Below are 8086 nucleotides of genomic sequence, written 5' to 3'. Positions count from 1 at the left end.
TCCATCGCAATTATATCTTTTTTGAGATGCGGCGACTAGAATTGTACACAGTATTCAAGGTGCGGTCTCACCATGGAGCGATACAGAGGCATTATGACATTTTCCGTTTTATTCATCATTCCTTTTCTAATAATTCCCAACATTCTGTTTGCTTTTTTGACTGCCGCAGCACACTGAACCGACATTTTCAATGTGGTATCCACTATGACACCTAGATCTCTTTCTTGGGTTCTAGCACCTAATATGGAACCCAACATTGTGTAATTATAGCATGGGTTATTTTTCCCTATATGCATCACCTTGCACTTATCCACATTAAATTTCATCTGCCATTTGGATGCCCAATTTTCCAGTCTCACAAGGTCTTCCTGCAATTTATCACAATCTGCTTGTGATTTAACTACTCTGAACAATTTTGTGTCATCTGCAAATTTGATTATCTCACTCGTCGTATTTCTTTCCAGATCATTTATAAATATATTGAACAGTAAGGGTCCCAATACAGATCCCTGAGGCACTCCACTGTCCACTCCCTTCCACTGAGAAAATTGCCCATTTAATCCTACTCTCTGTTTCCTGTCTTTTAGCCAGTTTGCAATCCACGAAAGCACCACAAGTGTTGAAATATCGTTGGGCCAGCATGCAGGAAGAGCTGCAAAATGGCTATTCTCCCCAACAAAGATGGTACAAACTGGTGGCAGCAGCAGCAGAGGAGGAATGACCCATGGACCATGACTGCCTGGTCTGCATGTGCATATGAGTGAATAGGAGGCTGCCTGTGGTATGCGTGTGCGTGTGTGAATGGGAGCCTGCCTGGGATATGGGTGTGTGCGTGTGTGTGTGCGCGTGTGTGAATGGGCGATTGCCTGGGATGGGTGTGTGTGTGTGTGTGTGTGTGAATGGGAGCCTGCCTGGGATATGGGTATGTACGTGTGTGTATGTGTGCGTGTGTGAATGGGCGATTGCCTGGGATGGGTGCGTGCGTGCGTGTGTGTGAATGGGCGATTGCCTGGGATGGGTGTGGGCGTGTGAATGGGAGGTTGCCTGGGATGGATGGATGGATGTGTGTGTGTGTGTGTGTGTGTGTGAGAATGGGAGGTTGCCTGGGTTGCATGCATGCATGTGAATGGGAGCCTGCCTGGGATGAGTGTATGTGTATGTATGAATGGGAACTTGCCTGGAATGGATGTGATGTGTGTGCACATGCATGCATGGGAGCTTTTTTGGGATGGGCAGTGTGTGTGTATGTGAGAGAGAGAACAGGGGGCTGCCTGGCATTTGAAGGTAGATCCCAACCTGTCAGCAGCTGAAATGAAGAGGAGGGCCCAGGGCTGCTGGCAGATCCCAACCAAAGAAGATCTGGAGATTCCTGGGGGTTTATCTGAGAGGGAGCATATGTATGTATGTATGAGCTTTTGTGTGTGTGTGTGTTATATATATATATATATATATATATACACACACACATACATATACACACAGTATATACTATACACACAGTAAAATCAAGAAATAAAATAAATACATAATCATAGTAAAAACATTCTAATAACATTCCAAAAACAGGTGATGAAAAATTGAATAATTAAAAACTCATACAATTTTTAAAAAATGTCCCAAACACCAATAAAATATTTCAAAACAGCAGGCATATTAAATAATACCTGAAAAATAAAACTAAAAAGGATTTTAAAAATTCATGCTTTCCATACCTGGGAACTTTTGATTTCCAGTACCCTGAAATTGTTGTGGATTAGTGGGAGTGGGATGCACAAACTTTCTCCTAAGAGAGGAGAAAGTTTTTACTAGAATGTTTTTACTATAATGATTATGTGTGTATACATATATATATATATATATATATATATATGTGAAAGAGAGGAGAAAGTTTGTGTGTGATTGGCCCACCGGGGAAAGCCCAATCATCGATAGGCCAATCCGCTCCGGGCTCACCTTTATCCACACCTTCAAAAAATGTAGCAGACTGATGAAGGGAGATTCCCCTTGTCTAAATTCATGTGGGCTTTGGCCCATTAAACTATAATTTACTATATGTTCAATAATTTTGTTCTTTATAAAATAGTTTAAAGCATTTTTCCTGGCACTGACATCAGGCTAACCAGTCTGTAATTTTGTGAATCACGCTGGAACCTTTTAAAAAGTGGTGTCACATTGGCCACCCTCCAAATCTTCAGGTACTGTAGTTAATTCTGGGACATATACCATCCGGTCCAGGAGATGTACTACTCTTTAGTTTTTCAGGGTCACACACATCCACTGCGTTTCCCACCAAGGTTCATGGCACTTTCCTTAAAAAGGGGGGGGACAATCCCTAACTTCAGATCTACATTAGCCTTTCTATCGTGGATACCATCTATGTTCACCTGTAGTTTAACTTGCATTCATAGCTCTACTGATTCCCTCTCTCAGTCACACTTTACGCTTGCATACACCTGCTTTACCTGCAAACCCTTTTATGCAACTTACAGCTCCCAAATTTTGTGAGACACAGCACATGCACCGAGCCATGGACTCCCAGAATTATATTTAACATGAGACAGAAAAGCATGCTGTACAAATAAACACAGTACTAAAGCACAATGGTAATTACATAAGGGATACTCCTGTGTGTGGCAGTAACTGATTAAGGGAGGTGAGGAGAAGAGTGAATGGGGCAGTTGTCCAAGATCCAAGCTTAGAGGAGAGTCCATATAGTTGAAGTAAGAGTAAAGATTGATGGCAGATGAGGGGCCATATGCCCAAGATAAGGTCCAGAGCCTAAGGCAACCTTCTATTTGTTCCTGACATGGGACAGCAATTCAGTCCACAAATTAATTACTAATCATTGATCCCACTTTTTGATATGTAGCCAGTATTCAAATTACACACAAGTTCCCCAGAAAGGAAAAGTATCCTTCCCTTGGTTACAAACTGAATGCCTCTATGGATTAATCAGAGGGTTTAAAAAAAAAATCCATCTTCAAGCAGTGAAATCCAAACTTCATCCAGAAATATAAATGAACACAGGCATGCTTTTTGGCACATCATATCATTCTTCTACAGACTGTGCCAGCCTCAGGCTAATTTTGAGTGAAAGGTAGTCAGAAAACCCACAACCGTAACTGTCTCAGAGTTATCTAACACTCCAGAGGAAAGTTAAAACACCAATCAATATACTGCCAGCTCAAGAAACAACCACAAAAAAATCAGATTACACTCAGAAGAGTCAAGCTTGCAGGTTTGCTAATAAGGACTTCTCCACATGAAGATTTGTTTGTTTTTGTGTTTCTTTATTTTTAAAAAGCATAAATGGGTTGAAGCATATTTACTGAGGCTGTATTATGCAATGCAGACTGGTGCCTATTCTATAAACCTCTGGAATAAAAAGTTTATTTGTTTTAGGGGGTTACTTTGAGGTGTAGGCTTTATTTTGTCACATATTAGATTTGGCATATCTTTAACATACTAGCTGATGGCATAAGACAGACCAACTGAGCCAACTAGTCTGCCCCCCCCCCCCCCCTCCTTATTCCTGTCTGTGCTTCTAAAGCATATATCCCATCCCCCAGCTATAGAACATGACAGCTTCTAAGATACCATTCCTGATCCAGCACACTTTGCTATACTCTATCTTATGCAGATCTCCCTTCACACAAACACACACCCTCAATTCACACCTAACTAGTGGGCCGATGCAGTAAAATCGCAGGAGAGCGGGCCACTCTCTTGTGCGCACGATACAGTATTTTAATTTATTTAAATTAGGCCCGGCGGTAAAAAGAGGCGCTAGGGACACTAGCGCGTCCCTAGCGCCTCTGGTTTGACGGAAGCGGCGGCTGTCAGCGGGTTTGACAGCCAATGTTCAATTTTGCCGGCGTCTGTTCTCGAGCCCGCTGACAGCCACGGGTTCGGAAACCGGATGCCGGCAAAATTGAGCGTCCGGTTTTCGACCCACCAGCTGTAGGCCCATTTTAAATTTTTTACTTTTTTAAACTTTCGGGACCTCCGACTTAATATCGCCATGATATTAGGTCGGAGGTCCCAGTGCCAGCAGAAACTAGCGCCTAACTTTGCGTAGGCGCTAATTTCTGAAAGCAAAATAATTGGGCCATCAACATGCATTTGCATGTTGTGGGCGCTATTAGGTTCGGGGGGGGGGGGGAGTGTTGGACGTGCATTTTTGACGCACTATTAATAAGGGGTAAAGCTAGTGCGTCCAAATGCCGGCTATCAGTGCGCTCCGTCGGAGCACACTGTACTGTAAAGGCCCGAAGGATTGCCAACTTTTTAAAACAGAGAAATTGATCCAGAATCCTCCCCCCCCCCCCCCCAACAATTCTGCAGAGATAAAGCTCCCTATACATGATTTCCCCTCCCCCTCTAACTGTCCCGCTACACACATTTCAGACCCTGCAAGCCACATCAAGGTGAGGTACACCTGTGGTTGCACTCTTAAGACTTCTCTGAAGAGTCTGAAGGGTGCACAGCAGGTGGCAGTGAATTGTCCCCCATGGTTTGCACCCAGACATTTGCCACCCTGAACACAAGCCTGCAGTCCCATTCACAACCCCTCCCCCTACTCCCCTGCCCATGAGGTCTATCCCCCAGTGAGCCCTGGCCCCTTCCCCATGACATCCACATTTGTCCGTAACCTTCCAGTCACCAGGCTCCCTGAGATCAGAGACAGAACATTAGCCTTCTAACTTTGGCCATTGTTAGCAATGTTTTCAGCAATGTGTCTCACCTTACATTTGAAAGCTGCTTTGAGGCAGCCTTACTGAGCTGGTGCTGTGTCTGCCTTGAATCCCTGCTTTGCTGGCTCCGTAGTCTGTGGCTGCTGGTGCAGATCCATGGCTTGCACAGCCTCCTTTTTCCTCCACTCACAGCAGCACCATGCAGTTGGAGGTCAGACATAGCATAAGCTCGGGTGGCTGGAAAGAAGGGGAGGGGACATATAATAAATGGTAATACCACCTTTTGGATTGGCTGTGAGCCAGGGAAGCCAGCTTTTAAATCCCACTGCCATTCCTTGTGACCTTGGGCAAGTCACATCACCTTCATAGCCTCAGGTACAGGGAATACCTACAGTACCAGAAAGTAATCTGCTTCAAAGTATCTGAAAGTTGGAATATCAATAAAGGAAATGTTAAAAACTTACCAATACTCATGAACAACATGAGTCCCGTATTCTGGTTAAATGTTAAAAATGGGTGTTTTTCTTTTAAAATACAAATCTTTCTACTTGTTGTATACTATTTAGAAAGGATATAATAGCAGTAAAAAAATGTGTTAAATATTTCAACCATACCAAACTCTTAGAAATTCTCTACATTAACATTTCAATGCAATCAACAACAGTTCATTAAGATAATGAGGACAGTTGTCACTATAAGAAGATATTGCTTTTGGCATGTTAGCATTGTGCTGCCCAAGAGTCATAACATTATGATATGCCGTACTAAGTTAGACCGAGCCTCCATCAGGCCCAGCATTCTGTTTCCAAAAGTGGCAGATCCAGGATAAAAGCACCTGGCAAGTACCCAAAACATTCAATAGACCCCATGCTACTGCTGTCAGTAATAAGCAGAGGCTATTGCCAAAGTCAACTTAATTGATAACAGTTTATGGACTCCTCCTCCTCCAAGAACTTGTTCAAACTTTTTTTTAAACCCAGCTATGCTAACTGCCTTAACCACATTCTCCATTAATGAATTCCAGGGCTTAATTGCATATTGAGTGAGAGAGAATTTTCTCCAATTTGTTTTAAATGTGCCACTTGCAAATTCATTGAGTGTCTCGTAGTTCTTGTATTATTTGAAAGAATAAATAACAGATTCACATTTACCCATTATAGTTCTCTTATGATTTTAAAGATCTCTATCATATCTCCGCCTCAGTCATCTCTTCTCCAAGCTGAACAGCCCTAACCTCTTTAACCTTTCCTCACAGAGGAGCTGTTCCATCCCCTTTATCATTTTGATTGCCCTTCTCTGAACCTTTTTCAATGCAGCTGTCAGCTGGGTTCTAACAAGGAGTATCAACTCTTTACCAGGGTCTAGGGGTGTGCATTCGTTTGTAATGTATTGGCAATCCGCAACATATATGCCATATTCGTTGTGTTTGTGGGGGTCATGAAACATATGGCGAACCCCCACAAATACAACATATCACTAAACGAATAAACCCCCTACCCTCCTGCCCCCCCCCCCCCGCCCCCTCCCAGGACTTGCCAAAAGTCCCTGGTGGTCCAGCGGGGGTCCCGGAGCGATCTCTTGCACTCAGGCCGTCGGCTGCCGGTATTCAAAATGATGCCAATAGCCTTTGCCCTTACTATGTTACAGGGGCTACTGGTGCCATTGGTCAGCCCTTGTGACATAGTAAGGGTAAAGGTTATCGGCGCCATTTTGCAACCTTAGAGAATCCAGGCCTAATAGAGTAAAGTTATAGGGGAAATTTTTTACCGCTGAGTACTCAAAAAAAGGCATGGTGGGGGATGGGACAGATCCACCCCAATGTCATCAGTTTGTAAAGGGTGCACCCTGTCCCAAACACAAAATTGTGTGGGGAAAAAAAAAAAAAAACAAGGAAGAAAATGAAGAAGTCCCTCTTGATGGTGGAGCTGGCTAGCTGACAAACCAAACAGATGAGCATTGCAGTGTGTGGCAGGTCTCTCTCTCTCCTGGGGAGCTTCTCCAAATAGTTTACTTGGTACTAAATAAAAAGCGGGCCTGGTTTCAGTCTCTTACAGAAAGACCATAGTCCATCTGTTTTTCTTTGCCAGTACCTGCTAGCAAAGGTTTATGCATGACTTCGGCTGAAAGGCTGAAGTAGTTACAATGAGATACTGAATTTGTGACAAAAGGCAAGGAAATAAACCTCCTCCTTCCTCTGCTAAAATAAGTAATCTAAACTTTGTTCAGAGTGTAACTCAGTCTCTGAGGTGGGCGATTCAGCCATGGGCTCCCGGCTCCTGTGTCCCCTGATGGGATTTTACATGTAGATCGGCTATGAAGTAAGAATAGCTTTCTGTCTCTCTATTTCCTCAGAGTGCAGAATTCTCTCTCTCCCTCTCACTAATTAGTAGAGATGTGAATCATGTGATCGATCGTCTTAACGATCGATGTTGGCTGGGGGAGGGGGGGGGAAATCGGATCGACGCGGTTTTGTTTTTTTAAATATTGTGTAAATCGTAAATCGGGGGAGGGCGGGAAAACCGGCCCACTAAAACAACCCTAAAACCCACCCCGACCCTTTAAAATAAATCCCCCACCCTCCCGAAACCCCCCAAAATGTCTTAAATTACCTGGGGTCCAGTGGGGGGGTCCCAGTGTGATCTTCCACTCTCGGGCCACGGGTGCGTTGATAGAAATGGCGCCATTTTGGTTCCTGTCCCCCGATGTCACGAGCGTAGATCGCTCCCGGACCCCCAGGGACTTTTGGCAAGTCTGGGGGGGGGGGGGGGGGTGTCAGGAGGCCGGGAACGACCTCCTGCACTCGAATCGTGTTGCCGTATTGCAAAATGGCCAAATGGCACCGGCCGTACGGCAACACGATTCGAGTGCAGGAGGTCGTTCCCGGACCCCCGCTGGACCCCAAGGGACTTTTGGCCAGCTTGGGGGGGCCTCCTGACCCCCACAAGACTTGCCAAAAGTCCAGCGGGGGTCCGGGAATGACCTCCTGCACTCGAATCATGTTGCCGTACGGCCGGTGCCATTTTGCAATACGGCAATATGGCCATATGGCCGGCGCCATTTTGTAAAATGGCGCCGGCCATACGGCAACATGATTCGAGTGCAGGAGGTCATTCCCGGACCCCCGCTGGACTTTTGGCAAGTCTTGTGGGGGTCAGGAGGCCCCCCCAAGCTGGCCAAATGTCCCTGGGGGTCCGGGAGCGATCTCCTACGCTCGTGATGTCGGGGGACAGGAAACAAAATGGCGCCGGCGCTACCTTTGCCCTGTCATATGACAGGGCAAAGGTAGCGCCGGCGCCATTTCTATCAACGCACCCATGGCCCAAAGAGTGGAAGATCACACCGGGACCCCCCCACTGGACCCCAGGTAATTTAAGACATTTTGGGGGGGTTCG

The sequence above is a fragment of the Rhinatrema bivittatum genome, chromosome 1 (genome assembly GCF_901001135.1).
Source record: "Rhinatrema bivittatum chromosome 1, aRhiBiv1.1, whole genome shotgun sequence".
Taxonomy (NCBI): Eukaryota; Metazoa; Chordata; class Amphibia; order Gymnophiona; family Rhinatrematidae; genus Rhinatrema; species Rhinatrema bivittatum.
The sequence above is the reverse complement of the archived record's forward strand: the minus strand, read 5'-3'. Positions refer to the sequence as shown.